The 23,433-nt window shown below is 36.0% G+C and overlaps 4 long non-coding RNA genes across 12 annotated transcripts; 3 read left to right on the forward strand and 1 right to left on the reverse strand.

The window, feature by feature from the left end:
• Positions 1–2,639, forward strand: LOC146935857 (uncharacterized). Of its 2 annotated transcripts, none has more exons than XR_015030374.1 (3): positions 1–837; positions 1,518–1,607; positions 1,902–2,639. It is a non-coding gene; the product is annotated as an uncharacterized LOC146935857 (long non-coding RNA). The 2 variants fall into 2 exon arrangements; XR_015030373.1 differs by having other exon boundaries at positions 2–837; positions 1,899–2,639.
• Positions 2,640–12,356: 9,717 nt separating this feature from the next.
• On the forward strand, positions 12,357–16,605 carry LOC146935858 (uncharacterized). 8 transcript variants are annotated; one of them, XR_015030376.1, is made up of 5 exons: positions 12,357–12,399; positions 12,894–13,164; positions 13,586–13,731; positions 14,836–15,483; positions 16,266–16,605. It is a non-coding gene; the product is annotated as an uncharacterized LOC146935858 (long non-coding RNA). The 8 variants fall into 8 exon arrangements; XR_015030379.1 differs by having other exon boundaries at positions 13,094–13,164; XR_015030380.1 differs by having other exon boundaries at positions 12,359–13,164; positions 14,836–14,918; positions 15,000–15,483.
• LOC146935859 (uncharacterized) lies at positions 14,884–16,268 on the reverse strand. The gene is made up of 2 exons (XR_015030383.1): positions 16,101–16,268; positions 14,884–15,502 (listed from the first exon to the last, which is right to left on the reverse strand). It is a non-coding gene; the product is annotated as an uncharacterized LOC146935859 (long non-coding RNA).
• Positions 16,606–21,675: 5,070 nt separating the features above from the next.
• On the forward strand, positions 21,676–22,770 carry LOC146935860 (uncharacterized). Its single transcript, XR_015030386.1, has 3 exons — positions 21,676–21,815; positions 21,927–22,139; positions 22,283–22,770. It is a non-coding gene; the product is annotated as an uncharacterized LOC146935860 (long non-coding RNA).
• The last annotated feature ends 663 nt before the right edge of the window (positions 22,771–23,433 follow it).

Here is a 23,433-nt window from a genome sequence, read left to right on the forward strand (position 1 = left end):
TTGCATTACTGGGGGATTTAGGCCCTCAGTAATTACTGGCGGAATAAACCTTCAGTAACATCCAAAAAACCCTCAATAAAGTTACTGACGGAAAAATCCCACAATAATTTAGTGAGTTACATTACTGACGGATAAATCCGTCAGTATTTTCAATAAAGAACCTACGAATTATTACTGAGGGATATAATCCGCCAATAATGTAAACACATATGTCTTTGCTTTACTGAGGGAGATAATCCGTCAGTAATGGTATAATGGAATTTTATAATCCGCCAGTAATTCAAAAGATCCGCCAGTAATGTTGTTATTTACGAATCCGTCAATAACGCATACAGTTCGCCAGTAATTAAAGCAACAATCCGCCAGTATTGAAACCAAATCCGCCAGTAATGGTCACTTGCTCCCTCTCTCATTTCCCCTCCCTCTCTCACGTACTTACTTCCTCTTCTCTCATTTCTGTATTTTTTTTCTTTCTTCTCCATGGGCACCACCACCTAGCTTTCTCCAGCCACTGTTCTCCCATCATTCGACCTCCTATAGGCAAGAAAACGCCATTTTTGTGATCATCTCCTCTTCCTCTACAATAGCCCTCAATTTATTTTTTTGATTGGAGAAGTTTAATTTTTGAGACCTCACACTTCTCTGTTTTCCGGCCACCGTGAGCTGCCTTTGGGAAAACCAAACTCACCATCTTCTTCCTCATGATGTTAGCAACAAAACCCCTAAACTTATTTCTTGATCTGAGCATATTCACCGAAGACCACCACGCCGGAGCTCATCTCCACCGCATCGGAAACATGTCCCACTAACATTTTAATCAATTTTTTCTTCTTCTTGGTGAGTTCTATCTTCTTCCTCTTTTCTAAATTATATTTTAGAAATTTTATATTTATTTTCGGATTTTTGATTAAATACACTAATTAAGCATGTTGTTTTTGTTAAATTGATGGCTTAAGCTTCCGAGTAAGGTCTTAGTGCATATATAATAGACTTAGTTGTTGTTTGAGCCTTATTTTATCCTATTATATGTTTAAAAATCATAGGTTAGGTTGATATAAGATTGAAACTATATTCTTTTGAATTTGAAGATGTGAGTTGTTGTGAAGAGATGTTCTTGAGATATAGATTTAGCTACAGACATGTAAATTTTGGATTGGGAATATATGTCTTCTTTAGGCATGTTTGTTTGACAATAGAAAAAGGTCAAAAGATATTTTGGGGCTTATGGGTTTGATAATGAGAGTTCGATGTTTGGCCTTCTATTTTAATTGAAGTATTACCTTCACTTTAAAGAACGGTGTTCATAAGTTTGTTTTGATCTAATTGATGTTTTAAAGTATTAGAAGCCCACCTTGTTAAGTTGATGATGGTTTGCCTATAGTCATGGCATGACGGATTTTAGGCTTCATGCTTGTCGGAGTTGAGTTAATTTAAGATGTGCATTTATATAATTGTTTTGTGTCGTTGCTTAGTTTGCTGAAAACTGATGTCAGTGTTATTTATTTGTTTTTGTGAAGGATATTGCCTCAAGACTTAAAGCCACCGTCAATGATGCAAGTAATCTGCTTGACATATACTACTCAGTTGGAAGTTTGGTTCTTATCAAGGTAATTATCTAGTTTCTACTTTACTCTTTGCGCTCAGAGGGATACGTCGAGCACTCATACCAGTTTTTATTAGAATCCTTTGGGAATATTGTTGTATTAACGAAGGTTATTACCTATTCACCTGTCCGTATGGTTATGGTATCCCTTACTCATTGAATCTACAAAACATTCTTATGTAATTTTTATATATTTGGCACATTACTTTTTTTTATGAGTTGATTGAAAGAGCTTATTTGGACTTATCGTATGACATAAGCACTTGTGAATGAATCCATTTTTTCCTATTTTTAGCAGCCAGCACATGAAAGAATTGGTGTAATTGATTCTCAATGGATTATTCATCAAGTAATTCCTTCTCTCGGGAATCAGGTTAGTCATCACTGGCTTATAAAATAGTATGTCCACATACTTCTTTTGAGGGTAACATTCTAAGTTTTATGATTTTTACAAACCTGACCTTGCTAGTGAATACCCGGTAAGCTTTTCAATCCATTTTCATTGTTGTCACTTGTCAGAACATTTTACTTTTGGATCATATAATTTGAAAAATAAATTCCAATTGTTTTTCCCTTGTGATGATCAAAGCATCCTTGCAACTTTAATTTGGCTTTGATATGCCATGAAGGATAACATTGTTGTTCATGCCATGAAGGTATTTCTGTTGGTGGATTTTGATCGGTGTTGTTTAGGCTGTCGCGGTCTGAAGGTCCTCTGCAGTTGCTACTGAATTTTCTGGCTTTGGCTAATTTATAACAGTGTTAGTTGATTGTTTAGGGACTGTTTAGATGTTTTTGGATCGGCTGCTGTTGCTGTTTTTTTTATTTTTCCTGACATTTTGTTGAGTGCCTACTGCTGTTTGTTGTTAGCAGCTGAGGACCTTAAAATTGTATTTATGGTTTTGTACAAATATTATGATACTTAGTTTATTAATTTAGTTTTTAGACTACAAATATTATTGATATATTTATGGTTTTGTATGAAAATGATTTATGGATTGTACGAATATTATGATGATATATGTCGTTTAATTAATTTGTGTCGTATTAAATTAAAATTGTATTTCATTAATTTATTTGCGTTTAATAAATTTTATTTCTTTAATTAAAATTAAAAAGTGGAAAGGAATAAAAAAAAGGGGGAAGTACATTACTGGCGGAAATTTCCGTCAGTAATTCAAATCAGTATAAACATTACTGGCGGAATTTTCCCTCAGTAATGGAAAGGTGGTTTTGACAAAGCATTACTGAGGGATTATTCCGTCAGTAATCATTGACGGAATTGTTCCGTCAGTAATTACTGGCGGAATAATCCCTCAGTAATGCTTTGTCAGAACTCCCACTCCATTACTGAGGGAAAATTCCGCCAGTAACATTTCTGACGCTCATATTACTGAGGGACTCGAATCCGCCAGTAATGCGTGTTACTGAGGGATTTTTTGCATTACTGGGGGATTATTTCCACCAGTAATAACCAAAATTCTTGTAGTGTATAATTCAGACGTCCAAGGAAACCTCTGATTTGCTTCTCAGTTTGAGGGGCCGGCATCTCTCTGATGGCTCGGACTTTGTCAGGATCAACTTCAATGCCTCTTTGACTGACAATGAAGCCTAGCAACTTTCCAGATCTTACACCAAATGTACACTTGTTAGGATTCAATCGCAGCTTGTACTTTCTCAATCTTTCAAACATCTTTTTCAGATACACAACATGCTGCTCTTCATCACTTGACTTCACAATCATATCATCAACATATACTTCAATCTCTTTGTGAATCATATCATGAAACAGAGTGGTCATACCCCTTTGATAGGTAGCACCAACATTTATCAAGCCAAACGGCATTACTTTATAACAGAATGTTCCCCACGGAGTGATGAAGGACGTCTTTTCTCTATCTTCAGGTGACATCCGTATCTGGTTGTAACCGGAGAAACCATCCATAAAAGAGAACACTTTGGATTGAGCAGTATTGTCAACAAGCACATCAATATGAGGCAATGGGAAGTTATCTTTTGGACTGGCTTTATTCAAATCTCTGTAATCAACACACATTCGAACTTTCCCATCTTTCTTTGGTACTGGTACGATGTTGGCAATCCACTCAGGATATTCAGCTGTCATGAGGAAACCCGCATCAATTTGCTTCTGCACCTCAGCCTTGATCTTAAGAGCCATGTCTGGACGAGACCTTCTCAATTTCTGTTTGACAGGAGGACATTCAGGTCTTGTCGGTATCCGATGTTCCACAATCTTGGGATCTAGACCCGGCATATCTTCATAGGACCATGCAAAGACATCTGGATAATCATGGAGAAGCTGGGTAATCTTCCTTTTTACTTCTGGCTCTAGTGCAGCACCGATCTTGATCTCTCGCTTGTTCTCTTCAGTACCCAGGTTGATAAGCTCAATCTCTTCCTGGTGAGGCTGAATGGCTCTTCTTTCTTGCTCAAGCAGTCGAGTGATCTCATACGGTATCTCTTCATCATCATCCTCATCTTCAGCTTCATATACAGGGAATTCAAAATTTGGAGGAACCATAGGGTCACTGTGTTCAACGGGTTTATTGTGGTTCAATCTGCATAATATGATTGGGATGATTTTTAGAAAAATGTTTTTCATGCAGATTTTTGAAATTAATAAGAAAATACAGATGTTTTGGTTTTTTCTGGCATTACCATTATTTCCAAGAAAAAGGCACTAAAAAGTAAAAAACAAAGAGTCGTGAGAAAGACGACAACTTTTATTGATAACGGCAATGCCGAAACAAACATGCCCTTACAATGATATCACTTTCACCTCGGGCAGAGCGAAAGGATTGTTATTTTGAAAACAAAACACATGAGCAATAAGACACATTACATGGAAGCATGCATGACTAAAGGAACATCAATGGCCTCCCAATTTCTCACGGTGCCTCCTGGTACAACAAATGTAGGCACATAACTACTTTCAGCAGCATCTTCAGCAATAGCATTGATAAACCCAGCACTATAGAAAGTTCCTGTTGAAACGCCAGAGGTTGGGGAGAATCCAAGGCCCTCTTTATGCTTGTTTTCCAGAATCTGAATCACTTTGCCCCAGCCGGCAGCTTGCCCTTCTTGAACAGCTTTCTGGGCGTCTTTCAATGAAGCCATAGCAGTACCAGCTCTTTGAGGTTCTGAACCTTCAACAGTAGCCTTGAAATGACGTCCCTTCAGCGGACCCTGCTTCAACACAAGAGAAAGATGACATTTGGCTAACCAGATATGCTTCTTCACCATGTACAGTGACAATCTTACCGTTCCTCATGAACTTGAGCTTTTGATGCAAAGTAGAAGTTACATCCCCAGCATCGTTAATCCACGGTCTTCCGAGGAGACAACTGTAAGAAGCATTGATGTCCATGACTTGAAAAGTAATCTGAAATGTCTCAGGACCAATGGTAATTGGCAAGTCTACTTCCCCAAGAACATCTTTGCGAGATCCGTCGAAAGCTTTAACCAAGTAGCTGCTTCCCCTCAGAGAGATTCCATGATGGCTCAATTGTCTCAATGTAGACTCAGGCATTACATTTAAAGATGACCCAGTGTCCACCAACACATTGGATATCATGTCAGACTTGCAGTGTACTGAGATATGCAGAGCCAAGTTGTGGTGTTTCCCTGCTTCGGGGAGCTCATCATCACCAAACCCCAAGTTATTGCAAGCAGTAATATTACCCAATATTCCATCAAACTGATCCACAAAGACCTCATGACCAACATAGGCTTGTTCCAGAACCTTCATCAACACCTTCCTGTGAGCTTCTGAGCTCAAGAGCAAAGACAAGATGGATATCTTTGATGGGGTTTGTAGCAGTTGGTCAACAATCTTATAGTCACTTTTCTTGATAAGCCTCAGGATTTCGTCCAGATTGGACTCTTCAATAGATTGGCCTGCTGGGCCGGTGTTCTTGTCAACAGGAGGAACAACTGGTGGTGTTATTGTGGCAATGGGTGTCACCACTTTCTTTTGAAACAAGGGTGGACGGACTTTCCCGCTTCTGAGAGCTGTAACTTCACTAGCAACATTATCAACTGTAGCTGGGGATACCAGAGGTACTTCCACTCCATTCTCAACCCTTGTTGCATTGTACTTGTAGGGAATTGCTTTGGTAGAGGTATAAGATACCGGACCAGGTAGCCTAATCACCAAAGGCTCAACATTCTTTGCCTGAGATACACTTTCAACAGGAGAGTCATGGAACACTGGTACAATCACACATACATCACTGGTAATCAAGTGCTTGTTATCCATCAGACTCTGGATATCATTTTGCACAACACAACAGCCCATAGGATTCTGCAGACATTCCGAACAAGAATCATGATCATGTTCGAACAGAGAAGCCTGGCATAGCTTGACATGTAATGGCACCAAGGGAGTAACGACATTGCGGACATCCAACACGGGATCCTCTTGAGGAACAGGGGCCCTTTCGAAAGCCTCAATCATATTAACAGTAGCATGGTTTGGAAGCGGGTTGTCAAGAACATGAGGAACACTATTCTCAAAAGTCAAACGTCCCTTTTCTATCAGGTCTTTCACAATATATTTCAGAGCAAAGCATCCTTCAACATCGTGGCCTTGAGCACCCTGGTGGAATTCACATGTTAGGTCCTGACGGAACCTGGGAGGTAACGGATTAGGCGGAGGCTTGCCTGGCCTGGTGACACAGTGTCCCTTAGCTAGTAGAGTTGGGAGCAGCTCACCATACCGCATTGGTATTGTTGGAAAAGAAGGTTTGGGTCGGGGACCCTGTTGTTGCTGCCGTTGCTGTTGAGCAGGAGGCTGTTGTTGTACTTGCTGAGGAATGGCATTGACGGGCATTGATGGTTGACCCGGTGGTAGAGGATATTGCTGGTAGAATGGTGGGAAGAAAGGATGTTGAGAGTACTGCATGTAGTGATAGGGCAGAGGTAATTGTGTAGCAGTTGCAGCTGGGTTACCAGATACCATCCCTACATCAGATTCTTTCCTCTTGTGGTGACCATTACCATACTTCCTTGGTGCACTGTTTGAAGATTCACCTTTCTCTAGGACAATAATACCATCTCGGACGGCCTCCTCTAGACGCGTTCCCATTGTAACCATATTAGAGAAGTTGTTTGGGGCAGAGACTATCATTCTCTCCTTATATTCCTTCTTCAGAGTCTTCAGGAATGTCTGTGTTAACTCTTCCTCATCAAGTCGAGGAGAAACACGGGCAGCTGCCCCTCTCCATCTCTGAGCATATTCACGGAAGGTTTCATCTGATTTCTGAGATAGGGCTTTAAGAGAGTCCCTATTTGGCCTCAGACGGGTGTTGAACTCATATTGACCTTCAAAAGCAGCAGCGAGTTCCTCAAAAGTATGGATGTTATCTTTGCTCAGACTAGTGTACCAATCTGCTGCATCATCCGTCAAGCTACTCTGGAAGCAATGGATCATCAGCGCATCATTATCGGTATAATTAGCCATCTTTCGGACATACCGGATAACATGGTTATGTGGGCAAGAAGTCCCATTGTACTTGTCAAATTCTGGCTCTTTGAATTTCTTAGGAACCTCAAATCGGGATACCAAGCATAGATCACGAGCTTTAGCAGGAGCACCATTGTTTCCCCGGCTAGCCTTGACCTCACGGAGTTCTCCAGCCAACTCCCTTAACTGTCTCTTCATAGCTTCCATTGCGGGATCATGTCCGCGCGGAGTGTCAACATCAATCACCTGTTGCACAGTGTGTACAATAGGGTCGGTAACAATAGTAGTCACCTGAGGCATAGCAGTAGACACAGGAATCTGTCCTTGACCAGCAAAACCAGAGACACCAGCAGCAGTATTAGGAGAATAGAAAGGTGGGAGTCCATAAGGACGGCCATTGGGCATAACAAACCGAGCATCAGTAGCCACAGTAGACAGTGGAATAGAGGGAATCACCTCAGCAGTAACTGGAATAGCAGTGGCTGGCTGTTCTTGTGAAGCCATCATAGCGGACATAGCGTCATGAGCCTTAGCTAAGTCTTCTTTCATAGCAGCCAGTTCGGCACGGAGCTGAGCATTTTCTTCTTCAAAGTTAGCCATCATTCTTCTCTTGTGAAATCTGGTTTGATGAATTCTAGCCGGTTGGTAAACCTTACGAGCACGAGCCACCTTTTAGACTGCGGCGGAAAAACCAGGAGACAATGAGCACGGGAAGCCATTTGTGACCGATGAATGATGCATATGATGCATGATATGCAAATGCAAAAAGACTCTTTTTTTGTCAGAAGACTTGTCAAAGTGGTTGTGAACATCACGGAGAAACACGGTTTTATTTGAAAATCTTGAGCAAAACTAAAAGTTTAGTTGAGATGGTATCACTTGGCGTTCACATCCGTGATGTTCAAAAGATTACTTGTCTAAGTCCTCCGATAAATGCATGGGAAAAAGTTTATGCATGTATGCATGTATGCATGAATGCATGATTATGTTCAAATTCGGAGAAAACATGGTGGGTTGAGGTTCAAAGTCGAGGAGTCATGGGCGGACACGGTGTCCGGTGAATCTAGGGCTTTAGGATAATAGTAGCCGGGTTCTAAAAAGGTTCCCAAGCTGCAACCTCTCCGACGTATATCATGGTGTCACGAGACAACACTCGCTCCATGATTATCCGTGGAAGGTCTAACTTGAGTGTAGTATCGCGTGACGACTAAAACTCGAGACAACACTCGGTTTAGCCTCCGCACTACATCCTAGAAAATGGCCATGGATGGGTTTGGTTATCTACAGTTCATAGCGTCATAGAACAATTAGAAGTAAAGTGCCTAAACGCGACAACACGCGCCGACAACATCACCCCCAAAATGCCTCAGCTATGTGGGATTGATCGCATAATCCAAAACACGAGGCAACCCCCGGAATGAATTGTCGATTATATCCCTCCTAAATCCTAAGTTCACTCAGCCCGGGTGCAGGACTTTTGATATTCTCACCCCACACGTTTGCAAGAAATTAAACATTTATTCACATAAGAAAACAAGTAAAAGAAGCAAGTAAAAATACAAGCGCAAGCGTGGAAATAAAGACTAGGCGTAACTCTCGAATCTCCCCAGTGAAGTCGCCAGCTGTTTTATCTTGGTTTTCGGGTGTCAAACATTGATTACGTTTGAACCTTTTAAACCGGTGATATCTTATTTTTTCTTGGGAAGGGAAAAAAGTAAGCAAAACCCTTGAGAATCGAGGTCCGGGAGTTGTTTTCGCTACGGGAAGGTGTTAGGCACCCATAACGACTATAGTATCCTATAGGAACCGTCTTTAATTTCTACGCGCGCGATTTATTTTTAAATGCTATTTTGAAATGTTATTTACACCTAAGGTTTGCTAAATGAAGAATTGGAGGGAGAAGAATGTGTTTGGATTTTTATTTTAGTTGAATTGAAGGAATTTTGTTCCTTGCCTACGTACCCGATTAAGGGATCAAATCCACCGTAGTTCTCTTCCAAAAAATGTTTTTGTTTTTGTTGGTTGATTTTAAGTTTGAAAATGGAATTTGAAGAATAAGGATTGAGAGGCCTTAAAGGCATGAGAATTTATGAAAAGAGTGAGGTTTGATTAGTCATTTTGCAAAAGAAGTCAAAGTTTGATTATTTTTCATTGGAGTTTGATTAAGAAAAATAAAAGGAAAATTCAATGGGGTTTTGACCCCAAGGTTTATTATGAAAAATGTTTGAGTGAAGTTTGTTCAAGTTTTTTTGGGAAAATGATTTTTCTAAGTATAAAGCCTAAACATTCATCTAAACATACAATCCTAAACATACATCTAAACATGCATATTCTAACTATATATCTAGAGTGAAGTGTGTGCATGTGTCGGTGCTTGTGTCGGTGTACATCATTAGAGTCCATTGTCCTTTACATTATACCCTAGATACATTCTATGGCCTCTTTGCCAAGAAATTTAAATTGCATGAAAGTAAAATATTACAAGAACTCCTAAATCTTTACATTCTAAGTCTTGGTACAAATTAAATGCAAGGAATTAAAGTGAGGGAGGAGATGAAGTATGCTTATGGGATGCATGAAACATGAAACGAAATGGGTTAGTGGCATAAGGAGTAATAAGGATTGAAATAGGTGCAAGTAAAGTGGTATAGGAAAGTGATGAAACTTGACAAAATGTAACAAAATCTTAGCACACGAAAAGTGGTAAAATGTGCCTAAACTTTGTCATACAATTCACACAAACATAAGGCCTATAATTTTCATGCCATGACAATTTTCAAAGAGTTTTATTTCAGCTATGACATGAAAATCATAAGACAATATTAAACCAAGAATTATGACACATTTTAAGTACATCTCACACTTTATTTCCTCAAACAATTATTTACATGGCTTGTACAACAAGTAATCAACCACAACACATTCACAAAAGATAAAACATACAACAAAACAGGGACATGCTTATCACAAATTCACATGACACAATTCAATATTACGCAACAAGATCAAAATCAAGATCATGCCATTTTCCACAAGATTTAACACAACACCACAAAATAAGCAAGAAAGGTATCACATTATTTTTACCAGTTTTTATCACGTAAAAACAACACAAAATTATCACAAATATATCAAGACACACTCACAAATTTTTTAGAGAATTTTCTAAAGTTTTAAAACCTGCCAGAGGTGTGATTAGCAAAGTCTTGCGTGGGAAATAGCAAAAAAACATGCAGCCAAGCAAGGTTCAGCAACAGCAGGCCCTAAGCCCAGTCCAAGACAAGAAAACGGGTAGGGTCATGGGTTAATGGATCATGGGCATGGATAATGGGTATGGGTTAGCATATATAAATGGTGGCTGTTAAGAAATTGACAAGAACATTCCTTTCTCCTTCAAAGAACGTGTTCATCCCCTCCTTCACAATTCATCAGCGCCGCCCCTAATTCATCTTCTCAGGCGAAACACAGTTTTCCGGCACGGTGGCCGGCGGAGGCGCCACCGTGCCGGAGTTTTCAAAACACTCTAAATTCACAACAAAATACATATTCACATATCCTTTTTCGTTCTAAACTCAAATATCAACTCAAAAATTTCCAACACCTAACACAAATTCGTAGATCTGACTTTCAAAATCAAACAAAAGTGAAGACATTCAAGATCAAACAAAAATGAAGACGTGAAATTACCTCTCTGTCGCTTTAAATTCGATTCCGGACGGGTGCTTCAAATTCGACCGGTTCACTCTTCGATTCCAATTTGTCCGTTCGATACTAAGCCGGTCCAGTTTGATCTTCTTCTCTGTATCCGCGAATTACCTCTTTCACGTTGCTGTTCTTGCGTGAGCGTGCTGTTCTTGGATTACTGCTTCACGGTTGGATTCAGTCATCGTTTGGCTCTTTGGATTGAAGTAGGAACGGTATTGAACATGGTTGGGTTCAGGTTCCCTTTGATGCAATCAGAAGATGAATTCATCGCGAAATCTTCGCCGTCGAATGCTTCGTTGTCGAACTTCTTTCTGCTGTTGTTGTCGATGAACTTTTCCTTGCTTCTGTTGCCATTGCTGCTCTTGCGATTCTGATCAGTTTTGGTGCTTAAAGGCTTCGGATTCGATTTGCTTCAACGGTATGAATTTCGTATTGTGATGACGAACACGTGTGAACACTGCTGTTTGTTAATTCAATTTCGAATAGAGGTCGAGAAATGGTGATGAATCCGAGAGATTTTCGTGAAGATTTATGGCGGATTGAGGTTTTTTAATTGTGAAATTTTTGTGTTATTCGGTGAAAATTGGTGGAATTGGTGAGTTTTTGATGGTGGAAAAAGGTGGTTAAGGTGGTTTTGGTGGAGATGTGGTGGTTGTGGAGGTTGTTGAAGTTTTTGGCTATGGTGGAAGTTAGTTAGAGGAGAGAGAAAGTTGTTAGAAGAGAGGGAAAATTGAGAGAGAATAAATTATGAATTTTGTGATTTTTTGTGGAGTTTTTGTGAAAATGATTGAATGAATAACTTTGACCATAGGTTTGACTTATATAGGTGATGTGGGAAACCTTGGACCAATTGGAATGAGACATGTGGCACTAGACTTGTAACAAACTCTTAAGGACCAATAGCATTTGGACACATGGCATTTGGACTCTAACAAACTTAAAAAGGGATTAAAATGCAAATAACAAAAGTACAAGGACCAAAATGAAAATTAAAACTAAAATTGAATTGAAGAAGTAAATTGAAAATTAACGGAAAGCGAGACGATTAAAAACAACAAAACAGATTAAAATGAATCAGCGATTTTATGTGAAATGACCAAAATGCCCCTGGAGGCTTAAAACGACTAAAAACGACTCAAATGCAATTTTAAAAATGATTTTTAAACAAGGGATTAAAGCAAGAGTTTATACAAGCGAATTAAAAGACTCAGAGACAATTTTTAGGATTTAAACAAGGTTTTAACACATGAAAAGACTAAAATGCCCCTAGGGGCAAAACTGACTCAAAAATGACTTCAAATGCAACTTTAAAATGGATTTTGACATAGAATTGAAATGAAGACTTATTCAAACTCCTTGAAAGGACTCAAACAAAATTTTAAAAGACTGGAAGAAATTTTGACATAGGAAATGACTAAAATACCCTTGCATGTGAATTTTGCAAATAATATTGAAATAAAATGCAAGGAAAGATGCAATTGATCCGAGACAGTTCAAATGACTTATAATGCAAGAAAAGAAGCATTGAATAAGTATTTTTAGGTCCAAAATTAGGGTATAACAACTACTGCATGTAGAGATCTGTAACAAAAAGCAATGGTTTAAGGTGTTGGCAGTAAATATAAAGTCTGTTGTTTGAGATCTTGTGGTTCTTTTCACTGTTTTGCAGATCTACTTTTTTTTTTTTTGACGGGATCTACCCTTGATGCATGTTAAATTTGTCTATAACATAATCCCATTTTTTGTCAAAAAAATAAAGTCTCATCTTCATTTATATGTAGTTTTTTATTTCAGCTTAAAAAATTAGTCACTCATTTTTTGCCATTTCTTTTTTTGTAAATTTGGTTTTAACAAAGTCTCAACTCCATTTCATCTTTTAGTAATGCATATTTTGTTTGAAAAAAAAAATAGTCTTTTTTCTTTCTATTATATGGTTTTTGAGAAATAAAAATGCGACAACCTCTATTTTTGTGATTTAACATTTTTGGTATTTTTAAAGATATAAAATACTAAGTCTGTCTATAATACAGTTTATTGATCTTCCCAAAATGTTTCTAATTGCATGTTATTGAAATGGATTATTCGATTTTGACCACTTAGCATATTGGCTTTGCTGTGGTGCACTTGGCCGCTCTCCCAATCACTGAAACGGGGTTCAACTCTTCTAGGAGTCTTGACTTTTGATATATATGCATCGTTCTATATGTGTAGGATTTTATATTTTTTAGTGTGCTTCCTTTGTCTTGGCATTGATTATTGTAATTTCTTGTGCATTCACCTTAAACTTTATTTGTCTGCAGAAAATATTCAAAACGAGTTGGAATCGGCACATAGCAGTCCATTGCAATGCCTTGGTACATGCTTAAGAAAGGTCTAGCTCCTCAATTTGTTTCAAGTACTTGTATCTGTAGTATTAATTAGAGTTGATGGTGTCTTTGGTTAGGTGATGTTGTTAACATCGCTTTTATCCTATTGTTTATGCTTTTTCTTTTTTGCAGTAATGATATTTTTAACAATGCTAACACGTTTTTCATTTTCGAAGCTAAGCTGAACTCCAGAGTACACAATCTTCTATGACTATTGAGTTATAGTATTAACGACACAGACATAAAAACGATCACAAGCTAAAATTTCCAACTGTGCAACAACTAACAATAATCCTAACAACAAATTCAAACTTACAGTCATATATGGCATATATCAAATTCAACCTTACAGTCATATATGGCACATATGTATTCATATTAAGCTTTTAATAACTTCTTAATTTTGCTTTATTGTCCATTTCACAGCCAAGATAATCAACAACATCATACATAACAAAACAATGCAGCTATCGATTTAGCATCGAGCAAGAATGAATGTTTGAAGGCATAGTTTAACTACTGTGAAGAAAAAGTTGATGGGTTTACCTATAAGCTGAATGATAATGCATATGGTAAGGTTTTAATTTTGTTTAAAGTTGAAAATTGTGTTTTTTTTCTTTCTCTTTTTTGATTTCATTTTGAAAACCTGGTGTTTCAAGGTTCATTTATTTGATTTTATGTGCATTTTAGTGTCCATTTATTTGATTTCATGTTGAAAATTTTGGATATCATTTCTGCATTTTTACCCCCTTTCAGTTTTTAGGAATTTTTGGTACAATTGTTTTGAACCATTGTGTGAATTACTTCACTGTTTTAGATCTCCCGACAAATTTGTTTTTTGAAGTTGTAATACTTTACATTTTATTTTGAAGTTTCGTTATTTGAGACAAAGCATAAATTATTTAACTTTTAATTTTAATCAATTTGTAGAATGAATAGGTAAAAAAAATTGGATTAGTTGTTCTACACATAAGCAGAAGTAGCAACTGCAGCTCTCTATTTCTCTAGTTCTAGATAAAGAGCAGCATCCTTCACATGTAGTGTTCGTTTCCAACTATCTGAGCACTTTCTTGTGCGGTACTCATGTAGTAATAATTTTGTAAAAGCATCACTTTTTATTTGGATTTTATGTAAAAAAACGAACAAACATGTTTTGAAGGCAGAGTCAAGTATTATAAGGTGGGAATATTGGGTCAAAGCTTCAGCTTGTATCTACATCTAGTGTAGTGATGGTAGGTGAGTGGTGTGGTGTTGGTCAATGATGCGATCTGTTTGTTCCCTGCTAGTCTTGGGGGTGGTGCTTACGCTCAGAATCGTTGATCTTTGTATTTAGTTCAAGGATAGTGCTTTATAATAAGTATCATTGGAGTAATGTTTTATTATAATTTTGGCTTTTCGAGAAGTATATGATATTCAGTTTTGCCAAATTTATCAAGATTTTCGTACTTAGTGCATGCTTTGTGCCATGATCCTTTTATATGAAGGATATTTTTTTTTTTTGGTTTCAATTTGCTTCCGTTATTATCTATTCTTGGGGTGGCATTTAAAAGTTCTTCCGTTATTATCTAATACTAATATGACTGCCGATGCAAAAACTTGCTACCATTGCCCTGATAATTATTCTGTAGATATTTTTTTTACTTCTCTAATGGTTATGAAAAATATCGTATTCTCAGCAGCTATGGATTGGATAATTAGGATTGTGGGTGTTGTCGAAGTGTTGGTGCCAGCAATAGATTCTTACACTTGATTCCAAAAGGTATTACAATCATTATCAAATTTTTAGCTAATTGGTATCCTTCGCTATCATAACCTATATCTAACCAAAAATCCTACATAGGAATGACCTTGATGTCCAAAGAACTCGATCATATAGAATTTGAAGCTTCCTTTTACTTATAACTAAGTTAATGACCCATCATTAGTAGCCATGAGAAGCTACTTTGACTTTTTTCACTTACGTTTGTTCAAAAAATTGAATTTGGCAAGTCCTTGTCATGTGCTTACTTTATCCATTTCATGGTTTCATCCCAAAGACATTTGAATTTCTGAATGTATAATCATTGTTGATTGTGAACATGAACATGGTTCTAATTTGAAGTTGCTAGAGTGAAGATTTAAGAACTTGTAGTTATATAAAATTACTAACCTTTTTCTGTTGTAATTGTGGAGAGTATCTTAATTTCAATTATGTTCCGCTCAAGGCTTATCCCTTTCATGTGATGGTAGAGGTTGTATTGTCCTTGCAACAGAAAAAATTGCCTTTAACATCAGAGACTAACCGCTGCAGGAAAACCGCCTTCAACATCAGAGACTAACTGCAGGTATTAAACCCTTTGCTTTCTGCTTAATTGAAAGTCAATGGATGAATAGTCAATTACAAAAAAGCACCCTTATCATACAAAGCAGGTTAGCCCATTTAACATACACCTAAAGATTTTTTGAAAAAGCCAAATTAAATTCCATAGATCAATAAGTGATCAAGATACATAGATGTTCAAAATAAATAGAAACATTAGAAAAGCATACATAGATGTTCAAAACAAATAGAAATCTACAAAATTCACATACAGAGGCTATCATGGTGGAGTATGTAAAAAGATGATCACATTTTAAACGGAACTGGATACATTCTTGATGCTTACTGAGCAAAGGGTTTGAATTTGAGTTTCACTTTTGTATGATTTAGTGAAACTTTTTTTATATACTTCATGATGCTAAAATTAGATCTCATTTAAAAAAAATATATTTCCAAACTACTTTCTACTACTTAAATACGAAAATAATCATGTAGAATCTTAGGTTGAAATGTTTTAGTACTGTCTAATCTCCTTTTCACACTACCTTTTGCTATGATTTATAATAGTTTTTCTTATAAAAAGGAATAAAATTACAAAAAAGCTAAGGTAAAAAATGGATAACGTGTAGTGTTAGTATCTACCTTCTTTATGTTAAATAAATTGCACCTTGGTTGATGGATAGTGTTCGTACTCCACCTTCTGCAAACTACTTTAGTTGGGTTATTTGTTCATCATATGCTGTTGGTCCAATCTTTACTTTCCTCTACACACTTGATGTCCTTGATGCACATTTATCTCTATTGTAGGAATGATGACTGATGTAATCTTCCTATGGCATTTGGATTAGCTTCTTCATATTCATTCAAGATTTTTGGGAAAATCCTTAGCAAGATAATGTCAAAAAATTATGGATTACTCTGTTTGACGGAGGATGAGAAATTTTAATAGTGTGAAAATGATTAGTGACTGAGTATTATATATAGATGTAAGAATATTATTATTATATTCTGCTCAATATTATATTAAATGTATCTTGAATTAAACTACTATTATTTAACAAAATCTTGTATTATATGAGGAAGGTATATGTGGGCTGGGGTTTCAAGAGCCAAATCAAGAATTAAATATATTAAATAGGTGTACTTAGCTATTGTCTTAGCAATGAATGCATCTTAAGCGGGCCACTCCCTACTAAAAGCTTTTCTAATTATTAAAATCAACTTTATTCCATGGATCTTGATTTTGTTTCAACAGTGTGGAACTTTTAAGTGTATTAATAGGTGTTTTGATTCTCAAATCTTATCAATGAGAAGCCGGGAATCACATTCTTACAATGTATGAGCTTTCTCGGTCTGTAAACCCTAACCCTAAACCACATACACCGATTGCCTCCCCTTTTCATCATTCCCACGGCTGCAATCACTTCCCCCACAAATAACGTGGATGACACTTCGTCAACATCCAGCCAAGCTACTTCGGAGGAGAACACAAAAATTATGTCTTTCGCGGGGGTCTTTTTGCCCGAATTCAACCCATTCTGTTGTTGTAGGAGCTTTATACACCATACATATATTATGGTGTTATGTATGGGATCATTCCTACAATCCCTGCAAGTTTTCACACAAAATACCATGTAGTACTGCACAAATTTGTTTGAGTTAAGGAGCACCAAAAATTAAACTAGCTAGATCTTTTGGTATTTTTGGAATAAGACCTAGAAACAATGAAAAAAAAAACTAACCTAATCTAAAAGATAAAACTAAACCTAATCTTACGCGAAAAAAAATATAAGAACTAAACCTAATTTCTAGGATCTAATCTAAAACTAAAAAGTAAAAAATTAACTAACCTAAAAAAAAAATCGAAAATTTAAATAAAAGCAAAAAATTTAAAACGAAAAAGTTAAAACATAAATTAAAACTTACCTAACCTAACCTAATTATTCATAAAATAAATTATACCGATTACCTTGTCGAAATTTCGACAATGCCCGATAATGTTGCCAAAAGTTTGATGGTGTATTCGATGACTTGCCATGTGCACTAAGTTGTATACAGTAATAAAGTAGTAAGTTAATTGTCTTCACATGGATTGCGTTCAACTCGGTAGTTAGCAAAATCTATTTAGAAAGAAAAAAAAAAGCAAATAAAAGAAAAGAGATTTGAAAGTAGTTGCAGGGTTTTAATCATGCTGCCTAGTGCGAGATTAACTTTGGTTGATTCAGATGTGTAACAACGATTAAGGAACTCTTGATGGTCCATAATAATCCTCTATCCAACGCCGCTTCTGTAACAGCCCAGGTGGGTCCCACACTTAGCCGTCCCACTACCCCGGCACTATTACTCACAAGCTTAATCACTACCCCCCTTCTCTAGTAGTGTTTTTGCCTCCCGTGGGAATCGAACCTAGTACCTGGGGATAAGTACTACTTCAATGCATTCCCACTACCAATTGAGCTAGTAGCTCAATTGGTAGTGGGAATGCATTGAAGTAGTACTTATCCCCAGGTACTAAGTTCGATTCCCACGGGAGGCAAAAACACTACTAGAGAAGGGGGGTAGTGATTAAGCTTGTGAGTAACAGTGCCGGGGTAGTGGAACGGCTGAGTGTGGGACCCACCTGGGCTGTTACAGCTTCTGTAACACCCCTAATTTGAAATACTAATTTATTAGTATTATTATTAAATAATTTTAGTACTATTATTATTATTATTAGTATTGGCTGTTAGGTAGTATTAATTTAGATATTCGTATTTATTGGAAGAATAGGTAAGGAGAATGTAGATGGGTTGGTTAGTCGGTTAAAGAGTGAGAGAAAATAATATTTAGAAAGAAATTAGAGTTTTTACAGAGAATTAGAAAGTAGAGTGCGAACGGAGGTGGATTACTAAAATTGGGAAGAAAAGAGGTGTAGTTAGTGGGCTGAGTAGTGTTTTAATGATTTAAGTAGGGGGGGGGGGTTGTGAATAGCAATGTGTAGTGACACAAAGAATAGTCACAACATTACAAATAGTAATCTGAACAGATTAGTAACAAACCTAGATAACATATAGTAATCTAAAAAGATTGGTAACAAACTAAATTAGAGGTTATAAATATAGAGAAGAGTATTAGAGAAAAAGGATTACCGAAAAAGAGAGAAACAAAACGGCAAAGGAAAAACTAGGGTTGTGGAGGAAAGAGGCAAAGAGAGAAGAGTTTAGAGAGAGATTCAACCATAGAAAATCATCAATTTCGCAAAACTAGAAGTAAAGGGGAAAGTTTTATTCATCATAGGGGTTGTGTACTCATGTGGGTAGTGAATGGTTGTTAATTTTCATACTTTTCTTGTTTTCTGTGATGATTGTTAATTTTGTGTTCTTGAATGTTATATTAATTTTGAATTTGAATAATAATTTATTTAACATAAATGACTTTGATGAAAACCTAACTCTATTAAACTTTGATTTTATGAAATTCAATTGTTAAGCCGAATTACCTTATTCAGATAATATGCTATGAATTAATTATGCATACGTTCTTTAGGCTACTTGCTATTGTTTTGAATGGTTCTGAGATACCGAATGTGTTACTGCTTTTATATAAATATATACAAACATTCTTCGATGTACTGCCTTGTTCTCATGAGTTAATTTATATGATTATAATTGGACACTCGTTGATTAGGTATCGAAGATTATAAATCACATTAAGAGAATGCATAATTTAATCCTATAACTATTTGTTTAGTGTTTCTATTGGTGACTCACCCCTATATTGATGATTATGTGCAACCTGTAGCTATCTTATATCAAAGTTTATGCATGTTGTATATACATAATTTGTCTTCTTTTGAAAGAACCGTGTATATATATGATGATCATTGAAGAAGTGATTTATGTATATAATAGTTATAATTGAATCACTTCTTCTATTTTAAATGTATTTGAGATGAATTTTATGTTCCCTATGAATGTGTCTTGGACACCCTAATTACTTGCCAAGATGAATTATTTAAAGATGTGGAACCGTAAAATTATTTGAAGATGTGTGATTTAAAGATGTGTTATATAAAAATGTGTTATTTGAAGATGTATGATTTAAAGATGTGTTATATAAAGATGTGTTATTTGAAGATGTATGATTTAAAGATGTGTTATGTAAAGATGTGATATTTGAAGATGTTTGATTTAAAGATGTGATATTTGAAGATGTGTGATTTAAAGATGTGTCATCTAGAGATGTGTAATTGTTGAGTCATATAGAAGTGTGCATTGTTGAGTCATTACTTGGTATTCATGCATTCATGGTCAGTCTTATTTGACGATGGTGTGGACAAAATCAGTGACATATCTCTGATGTCCAAAATATTTGACGATGGTGATAGGTTTGGTACCGCATGCATAATGAGTCAAGTTAGGGGTATTGCATTCATTGTCAAGCATATTTGTAGATGTAGTATATTTGACGATGTAGTATCTATATATAAATATATATTTGAAGATGTTGAATATTTGACGATGTAGTATCTATATATATATATATATATATATATATATATATATATATATATATATATATATATATATATATATATATATATAAATTTATAGTTGAAGATGAGTTTATTTAAAGATGGTGATTTGTTTGTGTCTATTAAATGATGAAAGATGATTATTAAATGATGTGAATAATTTATATATGAATTTATGATTGTTGATGCTCACATGTTATTATAAGATGTTGATTGATTCCTATTTGATTTTTATTAAATGAAATTTTATATTTAAATGTGAATATTATCTGACTGTGATGCATACATGTCTAAATGTAATTGAAGTGTTCTTTTATCTGGATCTATACATGTGTTTATGCATTTCTTATCTTGAATATATTCTCACCCTCTAGTGGCGGATTGGGCGCCTGAACCCTTGTGTTGTAGATTTGCAGGAAAAAGAAATTTAGTAGCAGTGAATCTCTGAGGATGGCTTTGGAGCCTATTCATTTACTTATCGCCTTTTGGGAGTCTTTATCGAGTCGATGCTCTGATCTGTGACACTAGGGATTGGGGATTTATTTCATTTTAGATTAGGTTTTAGAATTCTTTTGAACTTAGTTTTGATGTTGATACATGATGTGACAAATACTTTGACGATTTTAATTTAAATGAAGTACTTTTGAATTGAGGATGATGTGTGACACCCTTGCGTGCTTTAATAATTATCATATTTTTATTAGAAAATAATATGTGGGGTTTAGGGTGTTACAAATGGTATCAGAGCAGACCTCTCCAGTACGATGTGGTTCGAGGACGAACCAAGCGGAAGCTGGTGGGCATGTAATGCCCGAGGCTGATGGGGGCGGGGAGTGGTCCGGCTCCTGGCATGCTTATAGACAAAACTGAATCACATCGGAATGAGAGGGATCCTGAGGCCGTGCAGGTATGGGACTGCATGGTTGAAGGAAGGCTTATAAGAATTGTTTGGTACTACCTATATCAACAAGATGCATCTTCTTTTCGGTAGCTCATTCCATAAGAACTCCACAGTTAAGCGTCATGGAGCAATTTTGGGATGGGTGACGTATCGGGAAGTTTCCCGATAAGCGTGCGAGTGAGGACAAAGCATGCTGAAAAGACTCGTGTTGGTTTGTGGGGTCAATCGGCAATCCTGAAAGCAGTCTGGGATGTTACAGCTTCCCCTAGAAAGAAACATTAACCTATGTTAGATCTATGATAGTCAATCCTCCTTCACTCTTAGGCCTAGAAATATCTTAACATGGAATCAAAGAATCTTTCTTGTACCTCCTAATCTCCATCAAATAGAACTCAACTTTACTTAATGGGTTCAAATATCTTACCACTAGGACCAATCAATTGTTGTGGTGGTAATTTATTTATTTATTCTATATTTAATTGGTAACGATGTGAGCCTCGATGATCGTTTAAATTGAGATTAAAACAACAACAAAAAAGAGAGAGAGAGAGAGAGAGAGACACGACACTTTAACTCAAAACATTTTATTGATGGGTCGTCTCAGTTTTAAATTGATCAACCTCCACTTTTTTAAATATATATTAATTAATATTGAAACCAAATTTTTTTATCAAATAAATAATAAATAATTTAAATAAAACACCAATTGAAAATGGCCACCCAAGCAAACCCTTGATTGCAAATCCCCACCACCGTCTCATTCGATTTGCTATATATACTACATATATTTTCTAAACCCTATCATCTAAATCAACAATACTGCTGCCGCAGCTGCTACACAAACATTTTCTAAACCTTAATTTCTAAATCCCCATACTGTTGGCTGCAGCTGCTCCTTAATTACTTTTTGCAAAGATTCAATGTAATCAAATACATGCTTCAGGTATATACCTTATCACTTATAATTTCACACTTTTCATTCATTTGTTCCATTTATTATTTTTATTTATTTTAATTTGTGCTAAAACTAGATCTGATATCTCTCCATCTCCAGGAAACACTTTGATCCTCAGCGTGTAGAAGATGTTTTTTATTTCTTCGTCATCATGATCATATGTTCTATTTGGTCTATCAGAAGTTATATCTTTTCTATTATTATTACGAGTGTAATTTCTTTGATTAAAACATCAAGTCCCACTCTTTTCAAGTCACGAGAGATGCAGATATGTTTTTCTAACGATGAAAAACTAGAAGCTGTGTGGCGTTTGTGAGTTTGCATCTCAATCTCTATTGTCTATATTTTTTCTTTTATATAGTGAATATTAATTAGTAAATAGATTGATCTGTTAGTTTGGAGTCAATTATTTTATTTTTTAATTGTATTTGTATTTTTTGTTTTTTTTTGTACAGCTTGATTGGCAGCTTGCAATTCATGTACGTCAGATTGCAATCCGTGTCCCTCGTCCAAACATAACGTTGTGGATTTAGTCTGTGGAGAAGGAGAAGGGGAATTTATCAACTGTAATAAGCGCCCCTCCACATATATATCACCGATCTTGTGCTTGTATGCACATAATTAATTAATATTTTTGCTCATTGGACTTAAGGGAAGTCTTTTGTTGTTCAGATTAGTTCAAACACTAGAAAATGATGAAGCTTCCATACATGACGTTGTTTCTTTAATTTAGGAAGGATGGGAAGGAGAAGGAGAATTTATCAATTTTAATAAGTGTTAGGTTCCACCACATATCACTGTTCTTGTGTCTATGTGCGCATAATTAATTATTTTTTTGAGGCACTGAAATTGTGTTTTTCAATTAAGTGAAGCCTTTTGGTGCCTTTTGGTTTCCGATGAATTGTAACACTAGAAAATGACATTGAAGTTTACCTTTTGCAAATAATGTAATTTGTAGTACAAATATTGTACATTGTATATTTATATTGTACATTGTATATTTATTTTTCTTTAAAACATCACTTCAGATACCACATATATTCGATTTATTAGACAAAATTCAGATTACTCATTCTAAAGAAATAGACGACACTGGGATCAGAAGACCCCATTTCCCTAATTTAAGCCTTCAAAAATACAGTATCCCTGCTTCTGAAATTACAGTCCTTCTGATTAAATTGATGCTCACATGAAACCAAATGTTAAATTTTTGCTTGATTTGTACTAGACCTTGAGCATTTACCGTTTAATTTATACTACAGCTTCTATATTAAATTTTTGCATGCATTTTATGAACTGAATGTGGTGATGCGGTTATGGATGGAACAACTTTAGTTGGAATCCTTTAGTGCTCCTTGAAGCACCTGATCGTTTCAGATTCAGCTAGCATTGAGAATAGGTTAATTCCAAGGGCTTCTGCTATCCACTATCATCTTTCCGAAAGTTTGATGAAAAAGGATTTTAGCTTAGCTACACCATTTTATTTGCCTGATAAGTTGTTCCTGCAAAAGTATATATGTGAATTGTTTTGAAGCTAAATCCTTGCCACTAAAATGATTTCAGTTTCATATTGTGTTGAGATCAATGTGTTTTTTTTTCCTCTGAA

Source organism: Medicago sativa, chromosome 3 (assembly GCF_051527215.1).
Source record: "Medicago sativa cultivar Bolivia chromosome 3, Bolivia_mono, whole genome shotgun sequence".
Classification (NCBI taxonomy): Eukaryota; Viridiplantae; Streptophyta; class Magnoliopsida; order Fabales; family Fabaceae; genus Medicago; species Medicago sativa.